This window comes from Agelaius phoeniceus, chromosome 10 (genome assembly GCF_051311805.1).
Source record: "Agelaius phoeniceus isolate bAgePho1 chromosome 10, bAgePho1.hap1, whole genome shotgun sequence".
NCBI lineage: Eukaryota > Metazoa > Chordata > Aves > Passeriformes > Icteridae > Agelaius > Agelaius phoeniceus.
Genome location: NC_135274.1, coordinates 2,637,734 through 2,660,165, shown reverse-complemented (window position 1 = coordinate 2,660,165; position 22,432 = coordinate 2,637,734).

Here is a 22,432-nt window from a genome sequence, read left to right as displayed (position 1 = left end):
CCTTCAAGTGAAAGAGCAGAGATTTCTAAAACACAGTCCTGATTTTGGTTGGATCTGTGCCAGACATTTAACAGAGGCAGGGAGCCTGCTGAATGGACATGGCCTTGGAAAGTCAGAATGTTTCTCATTGAAAATGTACCTTGTTATCTGCAGAAGCTTTGGTTCTGTTGTGTGCACTTGTAACATTGCTGCGTGGGGCCATGTCTTCACTGTAACAGTTTTGGCTGAATAATGACTGTGGATGTTTTAGGTTTTGTGTGGATAATTCAGGTTTTGCCTAAAAATTAGTTATGAGTGTAACTGGAGCTGTTCTGAACATATGTTTATCAGTTGTTTGTGATCTAATCTTTATGATGTGGTGCATTAATGTGCTGTTCCAGTGTGCTCAGCTGTCAGGCAGGCAGATGCCACACAGGTATCTTAACCTGATCTTTGGCACCCTGTGAGTGTGTGGAGGTTCCAATCTCCTGGCCAGCGAGGTCACTCTGTACTCTGGGATTTCTGTGCACTGATGCTGCAGCTTTCTAAATAGCAACAAAAAGTATCAGGAACAAACAGAACATTTCAGCTGGCTGGGAACTGCTTTCTTGCAAAACTGGCTGAAGAAGACTGTCAGTGTTTATTTAATGAACTTCTTGTAGCATAAATTAAACCAAGAGAGCGTTGAGCTGGAGCTAAAGTGACAATCCCAGAATGTCAGCTTAGATCTTACAGTGATGTCTGCAGCAACTCACACTACCTGAGAAACAACTCTGCAAGTAATACCAGAATACACACCTCTTCATTGAAAACTTAAAGAGGGTTGCTAGTGTCTCATTTAATATGCAAAACAACAAATTTGAATGATTGCAGATATGGTTGTAAGAACCCCCAGGATATATTGGCATGTAGAATGGGTATTGCAGTCAATGCTGTGAGTATTTGTTCTTGCAAAAATACAAAGTGAATTTTACTGGAGTTTTTAGGTGCTTTTAAAAAGACAGCTGTTTTAGGAGCATGGATTCATGTATAAAATGCCTCTGTGAAGATCCTGCTTTCAGGGGGACTGAAGCAGCTGTAGACAAATACTTTTCAGCTGAGGTAATCACGAACTCTAAATTTTGCCCAAAGAAAGTAGCATGCCTTGACTAGAAGTGTTTTCCACTCAGACAAGCAATATGATGGCCAGAGTTAAATTTTCAAATAATATTTTTGATACAAGGAAGAATGGAAATTCACACATTTTATCCTTACAATGGCTTCCCTCTAAAAAACACTGGGTCCCAGAACTGAATTAAGTGCAAAGTGTATGGCAAATCATCAGGATTGGGAATTCCTCATCACAAACTGTTATGTGGTACTTTCTTAAACCAAAACTGCTGTACAGTGCATGGCAATGGGCAGTTTTCATGCAGAAAAAAAAAGCTGTAATGTGGGAAAGAATGTGATACCAAATGAGGGTACAGGAGACATCCACTTCTGTATCAAAAGCAAATAATTTGATGAGGTTTATCTAAAAGTTCCCACATCAGAAGATTAAAATTAGTCTGAAAAGACTATTGACTGAAAAAATGGATGAGGTTTGTAGTTACTGGGTCAGGAAACAAGATGTCAGATGAGCTCTGACTGTTTTAAGGAAGGAATACATTTTGCCTGGTAGAGGCTTAAGGACATACAAAGGAAAGCTCGTATTGCTTTGTATGCAAACTACCTGAATAATGAAAAGACAGAGTCTCTGAAGCACTCATGCATCTTTGAGAGTAATAGAAACTGGAATTTATGACAGCCAGGTAATTCCTGATTAACCTGCCTGCATGTATGTACATTAAAAGGGTGATGCACACACATTCTTCCTCATATGAAACATGGCTGCAGGAGCTGGGTTGTCTTCATCCTCAGTACAAGAGTGCTATTATCAGTCTAGGAGAGTGGAAACAAATTCTGTATCCAAATTATTAACATTTGCAATTATTACTTATTTCATTATATATTAAGGACTGTCAATTTTAAGGCAGGACAGATCCATGATTTACATGGCAGAGAATAGCCACTAAAATATAACCATGATTGAAAATGTAACAATGGTTACAATTCTAATGCATCCATTGTCAGGAATGAACAGATATATCCATTTGCTCAGACCTTTAACTGAGAATCACTTTGACTTCTTGGCCACCAGGATCAGTTGCATTTTGCACCTCTGTATGTGACAACACACATTGTTTGTAGCCTCCACAAGGATCATCAAGTCCAACTCAGAAAAATACCCCCAAACCCAAAAACCAACTAACCAACAAACAAACTTGGCCCATTAAGAGAGTACATGGGAAAAGTGATATCCAAGAGGGAAGAATGGTTTGCTTACAGGTAAAAGTGGAGGGAAGGTCCTGAAAGTCTTGGTCAGCTTTTGTGTAATCAAAGCTTGTGTTATGTTGAGATCAAGATTTCCTGCAAGGTAGCCTTTGGTGCCTTTTGGCCATTGGTACAGTTTCCCAAATCACCAGAATGATGACATTGATGGCTCTGTTCCAAAGAGTTCAGGCTGCTTGAGAGTCACAATTTTCTTTTGCCTTCAGAGGTGGAATCCTGCACAGCTGGAGTAGGTCTTGAGGCTGAGAAACTTCTAGCAACATTATTGAGGTCATACAGATGAGTGTGTAATTACTTAGATAAACAGAGTTTCAATTAACATGATTGCAATCTAGTAGCACTTAAATAGTGCTCCTTAAGAAAAGGATTTCACCCTGTACACAGCCTATACATGAAGAATGAGACTCTGTGTGATTAAACCACAGCACATAGTTAAACATTACCAGAACCTATACATAGCCTTAGGTTCAACTTTTGACCCCACAAGAGTTATTGCCTGAATGAAAATCCCAGGAGACAAGGCAGGAATTTGCATCAGATTAATTGCCAATGACAATGTTTTTGTGGTTTTATGCAAAATGCAAGAAGATTAAAATAATGCACAGAGCCTTGCAACACGCCAGGTCAGCCTTCTTCTGGCACCTCAGCCAGCTGGAGCTGGGGCCTCTGGAGGCATTGTGGATAATTAGCTGAGCTGCTTCTCAGCTGAAGCAGCATCTTTCAGATTACACACAGAAAACTAAGGTGAAATAGTGATTCTCTCTTCAGACTCCTCTCTTGGCAAAATTGAAGGTGGACATTCAGGCAAGCCTTGCTCCAGCAATGAATGACTCCTCCTTCTCCTCCTTCTTCTAACACTGCTCTGTGTCAAACCCCTCTGCTGAGCCAATTTTCTACACTGGTGCTAAATAGGTAGGGGCTAATGAGCAATCTGTTACTCTTGGAAATCTCCCATGGTAGGCATGCCACAGATACACTTGGCAGGTTGAGGAAACTGTTTAATTCTGAGTGAAATGCTACCTGCTCATATATGTGACCTCTCTGTAAAACAGAGCAAGTGCTCTTCCTCTTCAGTGCAGTCTCACAAGCATCTTTGCTTCCTGGTATGAACAAATTCTCCTTTTAAAACAGTTTTGTGGTCATGGAGGGCCTCAGCCAAGCCTTGCTTGCAGAGCATGGCTCTCTCTGCTGGCTGAGATTTAGCATTTTCAATAGACAACTTTCTGATCAAATTTGGGTTGTGGCCAGTTTTCAGTACAACTTCAACAAGTCTCTTTGTAGCAGGTGAGCATCAAGCCCTCTGTATTCCCTGTGGCTTATTAAAGAGGTCAAGTATAATAATTTAAGAAGGAAATAAACAATAGTATAAAGAAACCAAAGTTTAAATAAAAATATTTTTTTGAAAAGCAGCAACAACAACAAAAAGAATTTGATGTACTTTCAGATGAATATTCAGAAATTAAGGAATTAAGATTGGGTTAGAAAAGGGTATTTCTGCAGTTCTGGGACAGGAAGAAATTCTTTCCCTTCACCGTGTGTCCTATAGTGAAGGCAAGCTGCTGCAGTATACAGAAGGATTGAATTCTTGTCTGCTTCTCAAATTCTAGCTTATATTATGGATAAGCTTATATTATGGATAAGCTTATATTATGGATATATATATATATATTCCAATTTTTTTTTTGACATTTAAATGGCAAATACATGTCATTAAATGGTATTTGGGATATTCTTTATGTATTTTCATGAGAATTAAGTTCCATGAGTTGAAAGTCTTAGAGACCTCTATAGTAGGAATGGTATAAAATAATGGAAAGGCATTGAGATAATTTCAATCAAGTGTAAGGGTAATAATATCTTTGCAAAGTCAATCTTTTGTGAACAGGATCCCTCTGTTGTTTTCTTTATTCTAGATTTCAGTTAATCAAATGCCATAATGCCGTGGCAATAGAATCTTAGCAGACATCCCATGATAAAATATTCATTCTAGCTTCAGGAGACTCTTTTGAGACAGGTGGCTTTACATATTTGTCACCAATTACAACGGAGACAATTCTGTTTTCAGAGGGAGTGTCTGTTCAGGAGGTGCAGACCCTGCAGCCACCTCTGCTGCCCACACTGAGGGAGAGTGGGACAGTCAGGGATTGCTGGCCCAGCAAAAGCTGCTCCTGTGCCTGGGTGAGAGAACTGAGCCTGCATGGAGCCACTGCTGCCATGCCTGTGCTCCCACCCTGCTGCCACCCTGCTTTTGGCTTGTGTCTGCAACTGGAGCAAGTAAAATTAGTCTGAATTTTGAAATTAACTCTCCTGCATCACCATTTTATTTTATTTTATTTTTAAATTTTATTTAATTTTATTATTATATTTCATTCCATTTCATTTCATTTTGGAACAGCTGGCTGATTTATTTGAGAAGATATGTAAATGCTACCTTATTTCAATTTTGATTACCTTTGGAAGAATCAAGCTACTCGATCACTTTTCACTCATTTATAAAAAGAACTAGTTTTCTGATCCACAATAGAACATTTAATAATCCTGCAGGTAATGCTATGTGGCTCCTGAATGAACATGGAAATTAAAATTAAAACTTGTAAAATTCCCTTTATAAGTTTATAGCAAAGCTGGCCATTCTCGGCTGCTATAACAATATGCACACAATAATGTGTGTAAATATGTAATTACATAATGTATACACTCTTACATTGCTGTAATCAACCACTGCATCCAAACTTAGTTAAAAGTACAAATCCTGTCTGTCCATAGGAAAGCCAGAGCAGGGGCCTTGCAGTCTCACCCTGGCAGCTGTTGATGATGAGCAGCCATGGCCTTGCTGCACTCCACAGGCTGGGATTTTGTTTCTGGTTTACTGCCAGTAAACAGAGCTGATAACACCGTGTTAGAGGAATCAACCAGATGCCCGAAAATTTTGTGCCTCTCCCTCTTCTTCTTCGATTGTCCTCTCTGAGAGACAACTGCTCACTTTGAAAATTTAAAGAGGTTTATTAAACCTTAACAAAAATACATCAAAGGACTACATAAGGAAAAGGCTGCAGTGCTGGGAACTGCCCCTCATGCCCACCACATGGCCAGTGCCCTTCAACATGGATGCTCAGTGTTTTATGCCCCCGGGGTTGCATCAGCCAGCCCTGGCCCCTCCCAGAGTCTGTCACTCAGCTCTTCTTTGCCATTTATCAGTGCAAACTGCTTTCTTGTAACTGCATTGGAGCTCAGGTGTTGCCATGCCCACCCCCTGAGCACCCCCAAGCTTTTCCATTCCCACCTGCCCCATGCCAGGGACACCTGTGCAGCTTCTTTGTACCTGTCCTGGACAGCCCAGACTGTCTGATGGCAACAATACAGGGGGAAAGGGAACTGTGGGGAGAACAGAGGACATCTAAACTGCAATAACATAACTGTACATCACTAAAGCTTTTCTTAATATTCACACAATAGTTATCTTGTAATTGTGAGAGCCAATCATCTCATTATCCACCTATAACACCCTCCAAATGCAACAGCTAATGGAGAAGAGCCCCATGCAGAAATCAGATGATTTGCTTCTTCAGCTCTTTTTTATCTCACTGGGGAGAGCTCAGTGCTGCTGGCTGCATTCTGCCAGCTCGGCAGGTTCAGCTGGAGCCGGCGGGCTCGGGGCTGTGCCTGTGCTTTGTTCAGCTCCATCCCACTGATGCCAGGGGGTGTCTCTGTGCTGGGACATCAGCCTCTGCATCTTCCTTCTCCTGGCTCTGAGGAGCAAACTCCTGGAACATGTGCTGTACACAGCTCTGGAAGGAGGAAAAGAAGCCAGTCAGCTTGTGCTCCTAGAAGCCTTACTTGATGTGAAGAAATCATTTAAGGCTGTTGCTAAAATCCAGGGCCTGCCCTGCACCTGGCCTCTCCCTGGTAATGCATCACGCAGCAGGCGGTAAGAGCAGGGGCCCTCACCCCTGTGTTTGGAATGCTCTTTCCTTCCTGCCCTTGCTGGGTTGATACTTTCAGCTGCCCATCATTCAGGCACCATAAGGTAATATAGCAGGTCTCTGCTAGAAAGGCTGAAAGAACTGTAATAGTTGTTGTTTGCAGTGTCTTAAACTTTTTCTAATTAATTTCTATTTTTTGTCCGTTTGTTCTTGAACCCCTGTGGCATTTGTTTCTCAGCAGGACTTCTGAAATAGGCCAAATTTTACCTTGCTTACTGTTTATTTATCCAAATCATGATGAAGGCTTTTGTGAAAGCAATTTGTATCTGATCTTGGTGTATCATTCATAGCTTTCCTAAGGCTGAGTTTCCATGACAACTAATTAATAAAGATTAGCTTTTCTTATGGAGCGTAAGACTCAAGTACATCTTGTTTTGTGATGTAGATAATCTCTCTATCTTGTTTTGGAGACTGAGTCTTGTCACAGAGATGCCACGGGCAATCTGTTCTGATTTACAGCCAGACTTGGATGACCATTAGGGGTGAAATCTTTCAGACCGTTTTTATTTTCCCAGTTCTTGCATTTGTCCACTTGCTCATTTGTTTACCTGTCCTGGGTATGTGAGAGTTCCACAGCCTCTTTTGGTTTGAAGGACAGAGAAGGAAAACACACTTTTAAACTTTTGCTAATTTTAAATTAGCTGAAGAACATTCTAGATCTACAGGCAAATTATGTTATAACAAAGGTATTTAGTTGAAATACATGCAGCTATATTGCTAATAATATAAAAAGGTGTCATAATGCAGTGTAACATAATCCATATATTTCCTTAAAATAATTCTTAATCTATGACATACTTGCTATATCATCAAAATGTATTATTGGAACTTCAAAAACAGGCAGGATTCTGAATTGCTTTCAGTACTAAGAAGCAAATTTCATACTTAAACTTTTCTCAACTGTGAAGTTGCTGACAAGGCTGTTATTTTAGTTTCATGGGAAAAGGGAAGACAGGGATCAAAGCTTCCTTATTCTTAAGGACTTTTATGATCAACTGTGCTTGGGCAACATCTGCTGTGTGTTTCAAACACTCTTGAGTGACATTTTCCTGAATGGGAACCCATTTGTTTTTTTGTAAGGGTGAGCCAGGGACAATCTGATGCTTTACAATTGATTTTACTCAGATATTTGACCAAACTAAAACTCATTTTGTTTGCTAAACAAAGAGTTTTAGCAGAGGAAGGCTTTAGATGAAACCAAAGATGGTGTGCTTCTATCACACAAGAATATAACCTTTTTGTCCACACATTTCTTGTCTTTCTGGATCAAAACTCAACCAAACAAATAAGAATATCTTAAGCTTTGGGTTTGACCTCCCTTTCCCTTTCTGTCTGTGCCTTACCTTTTTGAATCAGTGAAGTACTTCTTGGCAGCTCTTGAGGTTATGTCAATCCCATGTTAAGCCATGAGAAAATTCTCCCAGTGAAAACAGTGCAGGGCTATGTAGGAGTGGAGCAGCTCTCCAGTGACTACTCAAGAATTACCTTCAGCAAAAGGCTTTGCTTCATCTTGACTTGTGTACCTCCTTATTGGGCAAAGCATTTTCACAAGTGAAATCCTTTTAACTGCTGACACTGAGTTCTAGACCTGTTGGTTTGGCTGCACCTTTCAGCAAGCCAGCAGGTACCTGGTGATGTGCTCACAATAGACTGAGTTGCATTTTATCTATCATAAACCCTTTGGCAAAAAGCCAGTCTTAAGAAGATCTGAAAAAAATCTCTCCTGAATAGATTTATTTTATCCTTCCTTTGAAAGAGCAAGCTTTCTCACTAGGCTTGCAAGCAATAAGCAAGGTCTGACTGATAAAACACTTTTCCACATGGCCTCCCTGCAGCCATTCAGTGCTGCATCCTATTTGCATGAACAGTGCCAAGTACTTTGGTGCCCTACAAATGAGGAGCAGGCCCTTCAAAGCTGAGACATGAGCCAAGACCACCCACATTTAGGAGGAAACCTGCATTTGCAAGCTGGAAATGAGCTGATGCAGCATATGTCATCATGGGGCAGTGCATTGGGCAGAATGGTGACGATGTGGAAGCTGGCCTGAAAGGCAGTAGGGAATGGGACTGTGAGAAATCCATGGAGAATCATGTCATGAACTTTAGCAAACTTGCCAAATTCTCTGCATCTGTTTGCTAATACATTAAATTCAGTCTCTTCTTCTTTGTATCAGTATTTAGGCACTACCAATAAGCAACTGAGTAGTAGCCAGGGTTGCCTTTATGCAGATGAGCACAGCTGGATTGTGTCCTGCAGGGGCAGGTGAAGCTCCACTCCAGAGCCTGTTCTAGCCCTGGGTTTTGGGAGGGGAGTGATGCCAGGGGATGCCATGGTGGCTGCAGGGAGGATGCCATGGAAAACAGCTGCAATACTAGAGAGAGAGCAGGGCTAATCAGCACCCAGACCTGGACCCAGCCCAGGGCAGGGCAGCAACAAATCTGCTTTTACTTCCAGCTGCACCCTGGATGGACTGTGCTCCAGCCTGTCTCATTCCCTGCTGTGCTCCCATTGCCTAAGCAATACCTCTAAAATCCCTCACTGGCCTGCTGAATATTTGCATGTCTTGCCAGGAGAATTAGATGTCACTGTAGAACCCAATTATCCTACAGGGAATTTAACCCCTCATTTATCTTAAACCTCACTTGTGGAACTGCAATGCAAATAGTGGCATATGGTCTGTCAGTCAGTTGTGTTTGGTCTGGGTTTGTGACACTGGGTCTGTGACACTGGGTCTGGGCTGATGCTCTGTGAGCTGTCACTTGAAAATACATGAATTCTACCTTTGCTTCACAGTGTCAGTCATCCCCCTGTTCCCCTCCCTCATACTTTCTGTTTCTCTTTTGATACATCTCTGCTGTTTTAAGGGCAAATTTCCACAAGTTTTTGACTCAAGGAATTTGCTGTTTCAAAGGAATTGATTCCAGTGCTTTGTGCAAAGAACTACTAGATCTGAGATTGCTGTGCAAGGCCAGAGATTGCTTTCTGAGTAAGAAATATGCAGGAAATGTTTGTTGTTGACAAGATGATATTCACTACTGTTCTGGAGAGCTCATTCCCAATATTTTGCACTGGAAATTTTACAGAGTTAGAAGTTCTGCATCAGATTGGTTAGAAGAGAGGCTTTTCCTCATTTTGTAGATGAGTGTACTTATTCTGCCTTTTCTTATGATGAGAGATACATAACTCCTCCAGCTTTAATCATTTTAGACTTTTGGAATGTGTCCTGCTTCTTTATACAGGGACCTTTTTTCAATCTGACCAGTTTCTTGAACAAAAGTAAATACACAGTTTTGGGCATGAGGAACTAATGCTAAGTTGAAGTAAAGAAAACATCTGTAGGCACAAGTATCTTGCTGGTATGAAATTTGACCCAAAGTTTGTTAAGAAAGAACAATTTCTCCTGCTGAACTATTTAGACAATTTACATATGATTTTCAAAAGAGACTATTTTCAGCAGTGGGGGACTAACAGGCCTCATTTCTATGCTTCGTTCATTCTCAGTGTGAATTTATGAACAGCCTAAATTATTTAAACATAAAAAGCTTTGACATTAATCACAACAAACAGCAAATATAAAAATTGCCAAGTGTTCAGTATCAACACCAATAATTGTTTCCTGCAGGTCTGCCACCTCACGTATTATCTCACCCTTCAGAATACCCTGTGCTTGCAACCAGGTCCTCAGATACCCTGAATCCTCAGGACATCCTCCTCCCCTGAGGACAGGGAGGAGCTGGATGAGGCCCTTGGCAGTGGGTGCTGCTCCTGGGTACTGGGACCACATGAATAGGTGAACACAGAATATGGGCATGTGGAGCAGGGGCCATTGGGCAAAAGGTCTTTGAAGGAAAACATCTTTTTCTTATGCATTCTTGTACAGCACTACTAAATCTAAGCGATGTTATTATCAACATTTAAAAATGTATTTATCATCTTTAAAATTGCAGCATATTTGCAGGTTTTCACAGGTAATATTTATGGAAAAGTTTGACATTGACAACGGAATTTCTCTATCCCACTGTTTTTTTCTGAAGGAGACTTTTAATCATGGAAGTAGAATAACCTTTGCTCTCTGAGAACAGTATTCATCCTATTCCAGTCGTTCTCATAAATGAAGCTTTCAAGAAAGAAGAAATAAGACTTTTAATTCTGAATCAATAGGGACCTTTTTTGCCCCAAAAGTAAGGGGAACAAAACACAAGGCTGTATTCTTGCAAGTGGGATACTATTAAACCCCACTGAAGCAAGAATTCAGCCTTGGAAACAACTGAACCTTTTCAGATCTTGCTCTTGGTCACTTTCAGTCTTTGATACAGAGGTATAACATTATTTTTAAATTATTTGTAAATATTTAGGGCTTGTTGTACAACATACACATTATACAATATGTACATTGTATATTTAAGCTGATTTCAGGAGAGTTATTTTTACCATGCTCTTGGAGGACAAGTCCCCAGACTCTGTAAAAGAAAACTTCAAAACTGTAATAATCTAAAGGAAGAAAGGGAAGAATTTGAAAACTACATTTAACTGCTTAAAATTACCAGAACTGTGTGTTTCCCTGTGCTGGCTTGTGTGTATGTTGTACTGGTGTGTTACCAGTTTCTTGGTGTCTATCCCTAGGGCAGAAGTTGCTCTGATGAAGTGTGATGTTGGTGCTCTGCCCCTTTGGGAGTTCCAATTTATGCTTGCCAACATGAACTCAATGAGTTCACCCTCCTTGAAAAGCTTTGTCTCCTTGGCAGCACCAAATGGGGAAAAGGTGTTGGGAATGCCTTTACAAGCAGAGAGCTGCTCTGCTTCTGCACATTCTGCTGCAGCCAAAGTTTGGGGTGACTGTGCCCTCTCTGTTCTTGCTGAATCATGGCACAGGCCTGGATACTCCAGCCAGCCTTTTCCTGCATGCACAGAAACCACTGGGCCAGCTCTGACTCTGGTGATCACTGAGATGATTACAAATAGGGTAAATGTAAAATAGGCTCTCATGTTTTGAGCAGCAGAGGACACCAAATCTACTTGTTGCTTTTGAATAATATGAAGGAGACTCTGACTAGATATTTCATGGGTGTTTCAATAGCAGATCATGCTCTTCAGGTACCTGGCTTTTAGGCCATCTCTCTCTTCTTGCTGTATAGACAAACAGCTTTATCAAAGATGACTTTTGCATGCTGCTTGTTATCAAGCATATCCCTGCAGGAGATGCCTGTAAAGGTTTTCACCTATATGAAGTCCTGTGGCTTAAAACATAACAGGGTTGGTAAAAGGGTTCTACTTGAAAAGCAATGGCTGCATTTGTTTTATGTCTACATCATTGCTCAAAGTGAGAAGTTCCAATATGCTCAGTGCCTTTTATTCTGTTGCAAAAAAAGTTCTGTGTTCCTCCTCTGACTTTAAGATCCTCAATTACTTTTGCCAAGAACAGTGTATTAAACTGCTCCTAATCCAGATAGCTTAAAGACAGGTCCTTAGAGGACACAGTGCACATGTGCTGGAGTTTGATGTACCAATTTGTGTCTCTTGGTCATGTTTTCAGTCCCACAGACAACCTGGCCTCAGTTTTGCAGCTCTGTGAGCTGGAAGTGTGTGACATATTTCTGTCAGAGAATCTCCAGAGAGGTGCTGCCATAAAGCTGAATCTGAACTGGTGTGTCCTGACTGGAACCCAGACAAGTGATGCACAGCTATTGGCACAGACAACACATGGAGATGAACGTGAAGTTCATCCTATGAAGTTTGGACAGAAATGTAAGGTTACTAATAGAAAGCACTGACAGGACTTGTATCTGAAATCCTTCTTCCCTCCACTTTGAAACTGAAGAAACAGTGGAATAATGTGATGTTTGGATTTTCATTTTTAGATTACTCCTTGAACTGTTTGGATTTTACAGTCAAAACCAAGGCAGTGGCAGCCCAGCTGCCAGAGGGAAACCTTCAGTGGGAGGTGGTATCCTCTTTAGGAATGTATCAGCTGCCTGTGTCCTTTGGGTACAATTCTTAATTTTATCCTTTTGCAGTCAAATTCCTTGCTCTGTTCCTGTTGTCAGGGGTGTTGTGGAGGTCTTTTAGGACAGCAAGGTGTTCTTAGTGTGGCCCCTTCAGTTACAGACAGCTCCCTGTGTCTGCTCTGGGTGGTTTGTGAAGTGGGATGGTGAGAGGATGGATAAGTGGACTCATTCTGAGTATAATGAAGTTTTAGCTGTTGGGGAATTGATGGGTTACAAATGTTAGTGATTTCAGTATGAAATAGTAGTAAATATTGGATAGGAGGTGATTCTTGGTGTTGCTCTGAGGAGCTGCTGTGGTGACCCTGATTGATAGAAGCTGCAGGGGCATATTGGTACATTAAACTAGCAGAGGCTACTTGGAGTAATCTACAAAATGCAACAGCTGAGACTTAATGGCTTCTGCTTGGAACAGGAGAAACTTCCACTGGAACAGCATCATTGATGGATCACTGCAGGAAAACAGAACTGTTTATGGGGTTGTGGAAGTGTCAGACTTTTTGAGGAAGGATAGACTAGAGACCAAATATAACCCTATGGCTGTTTTTGTTTAGCCTAATCTTTTAAAAACCCAATAGAGAAAACAGGCAGATGCTTCCTTTCTGGTTTGGTAAATATGGTAAAACCAGGTGATGTGTTGGCATAGCTGCACTTCTGGAACTCATTTCTGCATAGCAAAGCCACCCTACCTGCAGAAAAACTAGAGGGACAGCCCATTTCTGCCAGTCAAGGCAATAGATAGGAATCTGGTCTTAAATCCTGATGGAAGAGCGTCCCACATGGCAGCTGTCCAGACACAGTTAATCAAATAGCTAATTAGCACCATCATGGTGATCAAGCAGCTGATTTGACACAGAGCAATAGGCTGAAACTTTGAGTTTTGTTTTGGAGCTTAGAGAAGCTGTGAAAAAGCAAAAAAAAAAAAAAAAAATAGAATAGTTTGGAGGAGATCCAGGGGAACAGTGAGAGACAGGAAGTATCAGCTTTAGCTGCTCTGGGTTGAAGCCAGAGGAAGAGGTACTGTTCCAGTGCCTCCCTTGTGACAGAGAGCAGGGGTTTGGATGTGTGTGTCAGCCCATTCCTGAGAAAAGCACTGCAGAGCTGTGTGGGAACTGCTCAGTACCTGTGCAAGAGCAGTGATGACTGACAAAAATGTTGCAGTGGTAAAAATGGTGCTGAGTTGGCTTTGGCTGCAGAGCTGTCCCTCGGGTTGTGATGGAGCCCTGCAATCCCAGCCACTGGGCATGTGGTTTGCCTTGGGGCTCCTAACTCCCTCAGGATGCCTGAGGAAAAGCTTCTGTTACTTTCTGACTTCCTGCTGCCAGTCACAGCTGGTACAACGGGCACAGTGCAAGAAAAGAACAAGGCTGGGTCTGCCCATGAGAATGTTTTCTGTTTGGATTTTTGTCTAGTAATAGAAAAGAATATTCCTGCTGCTGATAAATTACTGGAAACCAAAGACTACATAGACTCTTACTTGGAAGACCCACAAAAGAAGTGAATCTGTCAGAGAAGTTGAGGAAGTGTTTTCTGGAGTACTGTTGCATAATCTTGCATGTTTTTACATGCTGTATTTTGACATACACTGTGCTTTAGATGATTATTACCGTGTTGAATTTCAACTTTATGCCCAATACAATTGACCTGGAGTTGAATGTTTGAGCACATGAAATTCTGCCAAATCACTTGTGACTTGCAGAGATCCAGTCCAAAGCTGTTTCCCTTCTGCCAAGCCCCATCCTTCAGTATGTCAGAAAACTTCATGTTTTTTACTCTTTTGGAGGGAAAGTTATTATCTCAGTAAAAAACAGCTGGGGGATTTGGGGAGAAAAACAGATACCCAGTCCCTTTGTCAGCTGTGACTGGGGAAGTCTGGCTGCACCTTCCTTTGCCTTACATCTATTCCCCAAGTAGCAATAATACCCATCAGGATTTGAGGGCAGTGGGATTCTGAGGATGAGCTCTGCCCTGAAAGCAAAGCTGTGCAGCAGCTGTTTCTGGCCCAGCTGGCTTTGGAAGCTGTGTGTGCTCACCTCTGCTGGGAGGCAGCTCCAGTGTGGTGCAGCCTGGAGCTAATGAACTTCTTGGGGACTGAGTGAGCATTGGGCTGTGTGGGAGCAGTCCCTGCTCAGCTTTCTAACCTGATGTCCCCATATGGGTCACAGTTCCCTGTGAAAACCCAACGAGGGCTCTTTGTTGACTTTTCCTTTCTAGGACCAGGGATATTACAGTCCTGTTTCATAAAGTCTGGAAATTTGTCTGTGAAGTTTTATGAGATGACTGACTTCCTTCTCAGCTGTGAGGGTGGTGAGGCCCCAGCACAGGGTGCCAGAGAAGCTGTGCATGTCCTCTTCCAAAAAGTGTTCAAGGCCAGGTTGGATGGGGCCAGGAGCAATCTGGTCCAGTGGGTGACATCCCTGCCCATGGCAGGGGAACTGGAACTAGATGATCTTTAAGGTCTGACCCAAACCTTTCAATGATTCTGTAGTTCCTCTATCTACTTTCCTTGGCCTCCTGAAGGGAGAAAATTTGTGAATTTGGGACAACAGCTCCCTTTCCCTAATGGGCTGGTCTCATTCCACACATAAAGTGTGAGCCTTTATGTGTGTGCAGGAAGGTTCTGCCTGCCTCTGTAGTGGGGGAACCATGCTGCTGTCTTTGCCCTCTGGAATCTACTCTGGGGTTCTCAAAAACAACTTGCTATGGCCAGGGCTTGCATTAATTTGTTCCTGTTTGTGTATGGATATGTGTTGTACTACTGATTGGTACTATTCTAATAGTGACAAAACCTGAGTCTAACCAGAAAAAGCCAAATATAGAACAAAGTACCAAATATAGAACAAAGTACCTAAGTTCTGGCAGGCCAAGAGCCCTAATGTCTCTGTAAGAGCCTCCCAGGACTTCCAGGGGTGATGAAAAGCTGCCACTTCTCCTCAGCATGAAGAAGGCTGGGAGAACACTAGCCTGGCAGCTGAACAGGGACTGAAGAGTTGCCTGATTCACTGCAGGAGGGGAGCAAAGAAGCCTGAGGTGGCCTGCTATGAGACAGACTAGGGATAAAGAAAATAGAGACATAGAGGGAAGAACAGGTGAGGTGAGATCCAGAGAGCCTAGAGCAGCTCCTCCCTAGCTGGGAGGGGAAGGAGGATAACGAAAGGATTGAGTGCCTGGTGTGACAGAAGGTGCCTTTTTCCTTCTGTGTGTCTTCTCATACCCTGGAGAGCAGCTCTGTCTCTGTGGGGGGATGGCTGGTTGTAGAAAGCTTGTGCTTTCCCCTGGGAAGGGCAAAAAGAGCAGGTTGAACTGTGCTTAATAGCTTCAATAAACAGGTTTTCCACTCTGGAGATTCCATCTGGAGCAAGCCAAGATAGGCTAAGATAGGATTGACTCTTGGCTTTTCCATGCATCATCAGGTTGTCATGTGGGAGAACCATCCAGTCCTGGAGGGACCCCAGCATGGGAACACAGCTGAGCACAAATGTGAGAGGGACAAGGGCTTTTCACAGTCAGTGCTGGCTTCCTTTTACTCTTTGGTCTAGAGCTCAGGTAGGGAAGTCTTTCAGGAGTGTTGTAGATGGATAATGAGATGATTGGCTCTCACAATTACAAGATAACTATTGTGTGAATATTAAGAAAAGCTTTAGTGATGTACAGTTATGTTATTGTAGTTTAGATGTCCTCTGTTCTCCCCACAGTTCCCTTTCCCCTGTATTGTTGCCATCAGACAGCCTGGGCTGTCCAGGACAGGTACAAAGAAGCTGCACAGGTGTCCCTGGCATGGGGCAGGTGGGAATGGAAAAGCTTGGGGGTGCTCAGGGGGTGGGCATGGCAACACCTGAGCTCCAATGCAGGTACAAGAAAGCAGTTTGCAGTGATAAATGGCAAAGAAGAGCTGAGTGACAGCCTTTGGGAGGGGCCAGGGCTGGCTGATGCAACCCCGGGGGTATAAAACACTGAGCATCCATGTTGAAGATGAACTGGCCACGTGGTGTGCATGAGGGGCAGCTCCCAGCACTGCAGCTTTTTCCTTATGTAGTCCTTTGTTGTATTTTTGTTAAGGTTTAATAAACCTTTTTAAATTTTCAAAGTGAGCAGTTGTCTCTCACAGGAGGGAAATACAGCATGCATGATATTAGGTCTGAAATGTTCTCCAGAGGTTCTGGTCCTATAAATTTCAAATGTGTATGCAGGTAAATTCTTATCTAAGTATCCTGAATCTCTTTTATGTCTGAATTGTTGGCTGTAGTCCTTGCATAGCTGTTGAACTTGGGAGTGAGATTTCTGGCATGTCTGAGGCTGGCTACAGGATTTTTCCTTCTCGGTACCACACAGTTCTAGGACAAGTTGTGAAAAACTCCAATCACTTGTTTTTAAAATTTTAAAAGTTTAATAGTAATAAAATTGTTATAAAAATATAATACAATTAGAGTAATAATAATTTGGACAATTTGAATTAGGACAATATGAGACAATAGACACAAAGAGTTAGAGATGTCTGGGTACCTTTTTCTGGGCAACATAAGCCTGAAAAGGACCCACGTTAACAGAGGATTAACCCTTAAAAGCAACAGCCTGTTTCATATTCATACACCTCATACATGATGCATAAATTCCATTCAAACACAGGATTCTGTCTGAGCAGTGTCAGCTTCTTCCTCTGAATCCTGACAGCGTCTTCAGGACTGAGCAAGGCAGGAAGAAGTTCATTTCTTCTGATAAGAGAGCAATAAATTCTCTTTCTCTGAAAGATTGAGATGTCCTGTGGCTGCTATCTTGCTGTGAATCCTTTCTTTAGGAAAAAAAAAAGTATCCTACATAGCATAGTTTCTATTTTAACCTTATGCTATAACCTAAATCTATATTTAAGACACTACTTAGGAGAATTAATACAGCATTACTTTCTAACACAACACATATAATATTCATCTTAATATTTGAGAAAAGCCAATCATAAAATACTCATTTTTCACAAAGTGAACACAGTTTTACTGTGTCAGAATAATCCAGTTCTCCACTTCTGCCTGTCAGAATCTGTAAGAGGGAGTGTAGAGGGAAGAGCATCATTTCCCTGATCATTTCCCCGGCGGGAGCTGCGGCCGGGCTCCACCTGCTGCTGGCCGGGGCTCCCTGCGCGGCGCCGCTCCCGCGCCCGCTCTCCGGGTAAAAACCACGCTCACCGAGTAAAAACCACGGCAGAAGGGAAAACTGAGCCCTTCCTGCCCTCAACTGGCTTTAGGGTTCTCCCTTGCGTGGGTGATGCGAATGTGTCGTGGTTTCTGCACATCAGTTGTCACCTGTATGTGTTAGGAAGATTTGTACCAGGTCAAGTGCCTGCTCCTGAAAACTGAGCTTTGGTTGTGAGCAGTCAGTCATCAGAGTTAAATTTTTGGGGTTTCTGCTACTGGGTGTGGAAAGATAAAGCTGAGTTCAGTATATTTTGAAGCATCAGTCAGTGGTTTTAATTAGTGTTGTTAAATAATATTGGTCTTAATACTGCTGTAGTTCACTGCAAGTATTCTTCAGAAGTGCTCATAAAACACTTGGTGCTGAGCAAAGGACACTCTAAAGAGTAAAACAGGTAAAATGAATCATTCTTTTGCTAGCATGATTTTGCCAAGAAGGAAAAATGTCCTTAAATGTTAACTATTAGTCCTTAGGGAACTCAATGAAGCTTGCATTACAGTTCAGGCTTTGTGCCCACTCACATGAGATGGGCTTTCCATTTTGATTTCTTATCAACTCTTTCTGCTGTCTCTGCATGGAGTATCAGGACTCTGGATTATGAGAGTCTGGAAGCTGTGTAAACTAGATTGATGCATTGAGCAATAAATGCCATTTCAGACCACAAAGTGGCAGCATAAGCAATTTTATTCTCTCCCTCCCTTGTTCAGGTTTGTTTTTTTTTTTTTTATTATGCTACATTGTGCTTTTAATCATAAGCAGAATACTTAATGGTAGCAGACTGGGCTGTATACACCACATCAGGTGCTGGCTGGACTGCTCACACATAGCTCAGGACTGAAATATTTTCAAAGCACTCACACTTGTTCTTCCAGTTCTGGGACTTGTTGGGGCAGAAATTTCTGCTTCAGTGCAGTTCTGGGTTCCTTTTGTGAGGGCTATGAGTGAACAGGATAAAATACTCACATTTAGTTTTCTTTGAGATGGACTTGGGCTTTGAATCCAGCTTTTAAGAAAGGAAAATCTGGTGCATTAAACTCTGAAGTACACAACATCCTCCAATATTGTTTTTGAAGAGGAACATCCCCTCTCTTCAACCCCACTCCCAAAACAGAGTATATGTGGAGTGGGAAAGGCTGAATATGCCTATCAATGGAGTTGACTTATGTTCCTTAAGAAAAGTTCCCTTTGCCTCATGCATTTTGTACCAACCAAATAACACATTCCAAAGCTGAGAATTAGGATATGACAGGTAGAATAGCAAACCATAAACATTCTTATTTTCTTACTGCTGTCTGCTCCCAGTCCCTTTCTTATTTTTCTGCTTTCTGAAGTATGAGCCACTTGTCCCTGGTTAAAGGACTTTTCCTCTGTCCCCTGTGCTGTCACAGTGCATTCCAGTCTCTGCTGTGACCAAGTGCTCCAGCTGTCCCTGGAGCTGAGGAGAGCCTGGGAGGAATGAGTGCTTCTGGTTGTGAACTGCATCACTCCCACCCCTAAGCTTTAGTCCTTATTTTGGAATTTATTTGAGAATTTTACTTTCTCTCTTTTATCTCTTGGTGCTTCAGCATATCCCCTTTAGACCTTCTCATTATCTCCTGAAATTGCAGAATTCAGACAGATAATCTTATCCCTTGTCCACGTCTCCAAGAGGAAAGGGGGCTCTGGGGCAGCCTGAACACTGTGGCACCCTCTTGGGAATGGTGGAGCAGCTGATCAAACACTACCACAGAAGGAATTTGGTTTTCTTTCCTGCTGCACTCATCTTACATTTCCATTTCTCAGCTGAACCTCTACCATTTATTTTATACTCTCCAGTCTAAACAAATATTTCAATTCAAGTGGTTTTAAAATTTGGTTTTGTTCCCTGAATAAATGAATATGGACAATTAATTATTATCATTTTAAAATAAACCACAGTTGAGGCTAGGATTGCTTTTTGTCCTTGACCAGCAAAGCTGAGTTTCTATTAATTTTGAGCCCTTGCCAGTGTAATTCTGTCACCTAAGAAAACCTAACTTTCAGAAACCTGGCTTTGCATAAAGAAGTTATGCAAAGAGCACCTTTGCAAAAACCCAAATTGGGAGTTTATTAACCACAGGAATTATGAGTTATTGTTGCATTTTCATGTAATCTCAAACTTGTGAGGTTTCCAAGGAACTGGGCAAGTGTCTTTGGGTACATACCTTTAGCTCAGCTCAAAAGTAAAATCACAGCTGCAGTTGTGGAGGATGAGAGCTGAAGGATGGCTTCCAGAGACCAGGCAGCTGCACTTTGCTTTTGTTCAGTTCCCAGTTAGGAACACACAGGTGGCCAAGAGCAAAGAGCAACAAAGAGAGCAGTCCATAAAGGTGGAGAGGACAGTGTCCTTCTCACCAGCCTTGAGAAGTTGCAAAAGCCCCATTTGGAGACAAACTTTCCATGGAAACTGCTGCTGGGAATGGAGCAGATGACTCTTCTGTTTCTTGAGGATGTGTATCTGTACTAAGCAGGGGTAAATCAAACTGCAGGGGTGCTGGCCTTACTTGTTCAGTTGGATTAATGTAGATCTGGTCTGTGGGTATGGTTCCCCAGAGCCAAAAATAGTTCCTGGCAGGCCTCATTCCAGAGGGATGGGAGCAGGAAGATGCCATGAGCCTCCTCCAGGGGTGCCAGCTCACTGACAGCCCAGTGGGGCAAAGCAGGCCTGAGTTCAGAGCATGTCACCTCTTGTACCATGCCAAGTGATGAGTCTGTGTCTAAGCAGTTTCCTCTGACTCATCACTGCTTTTTGTTGTAGGCTAAAGATAGTCCTTCATATAGAAGCTCAATTTGAAGATAAAAAGTTGTTTGCCTTTCTCTCTGGTTGCTTTTTAGCTTCTGCTGTTCATCTCCTAGCAGTTGTCACCAGCTGCTAGTTTCTCTCCTCTCCCATCCTTATCACTTTCCTCCTTGCCTTCTGAAGGGTTCACCTGGGAGGAACTCCCTCCATTTCCCAGTGCTGATTACACAGTGCTACTCACTGCCAAACACACCACATGAAACCTACTTGAAAATTACCATGGAGCACCCCCTCTGCATGTAAACATGAGGTACAAATGTGGGATTTTCTCTTTTAGCATTAAATCTTCCATTAATCATAGGTCTTCCTATGAAGAATCCCTGGTTCAGAGGCTCTGTTGTTTGACTGGAAATTGCATGATGAAACTCCTGAAGGGCAGTTCCTGTGATTCAGGGCTCTGTGCAGGAGTGATTGAGAGGCAGAGGCTTTGGGGACAGCATTTTTGGGCTCCATGCATTTGTGTGGTGTTTGTAAGGAATGGGTGGCTGTGCATATGGAATGTGGATAAAGCTGCTTAAAGGCCATGGACAGGACACAGCTTTAGATGTTCAGGTTTCAGAGAAGCCACAGAAATCTGTAGTAGCAAAAAATATGGTTTAGTGTGCCTTTATTTAAAGCAGTGGCAGCAAGAATGTAGAGGCACTTTAAAAAGTAATGTTTGCCAGAAAGCTGCACTCCAAACCTTCCACATTTGTGTTCAGGATTGAATTATATATCTGAGGTTTCTTAAAACTATTTCTGTCTGACAACAACCATTGTGTCTGAAGATCCTTTAAAAAATCTGTCTTATGCAGTAAGGGTAAGTCACTATTCTGGTAGAAGAGAAACTAAGTTGTAATAAATGCACTCAAACTCATTTTTCAATGATGCTATCAAAATTAGAAGCTGCATTTTGCATTGCAGACTTCAACCTTAAAAGTCTAAAATACAAGGACTTTACACAAAAAAAAACCAACTAAGGAGAGCTAACAAAGACTCATCAAGAATCTTTTGAAGAGGAGAAGTTATTTCCATTTCTTTTTTTTTTGACAGGGATTCAAATGTTAGCATCCACATTGGGATAAAATGCTTTTGAAGAGATTGAGAAGTAGCTGTAGTGCCAAAAAATTAATATTTCTGTAAAAAATGCTTAAGTAAATATATACTTAATATTGATTTAAGTATATACTGATTTAAGTAAATTTCTGTAAGTGAATATGTCTAAAAGTATGCTGTGGCATGATTTATAAAGTTCATGCTGTGTTTGGTTAGCATTGTGGATTCATTGTGGTAATTCACCTTGGATTACTATACAAGGGCTATAAATAAGATGTGCTTCCCTCAATGAGCTGTCCTGATTAATTATTAGTAGGGCAGTAATTGATTTGGCAATGTTTCCTGTTATTGCTGACTACTATCCAGTTTTCCTTGTGTTTGCATTGTTGAGGCTTAAAATTTGTATGACACAACTAGATGCCAAGTCAGCACATGCTTTCAGTCTGCCTTTATAAAGTTGTGCCAGGCTTCCCTTGCTTTTATAGGAAAGAAAAGAAATAATAGTTACATGGTTACTCACTGGGCTGGGAAGGTTCTCACACTCCTGTTTCTCAAGGGCTTTTTTCCCAAGGAGACACAACTTAAAGCACAGTCCTGTCTTGCAATACTGAATTTGGTGGAGTTTTTAAGGCTGCTTGAGAAAGGTAATTTTGTTCAGCTCTCAGTCTGTGAGGGTCCAATTGTCTCCTCTTCCTGTGCCATGCCCTCCCCAGCAGCAGGAAACATTTCAGCACTTACCAATGGATCCACTAAGTTTTCTGCAAAACACAATCCTGACTTTTATCTTCTCAATACTCTGGAAGCAGAGATGTTCTTGAAGCCTTTCTAACCTTTGCCCCAGCCAGAGAAGTCAACCAGGTCCTCAAGAGTGGTGATTGAAGGAGTGAGCCTTAATCCCTGGGCTTCTCTTGCACAATGGCATTGTTAGCCATGAAGAGGGAAAAGAAAGGTATCGGTCTCTGATCACTTAGGAGACACAAATCCCATGTACACATCAGTCATTGGCCTTTTCCTGAAAACTGCCCCTGGCCTCTGACTTCTCCTGGTTTGGGAATAAAAG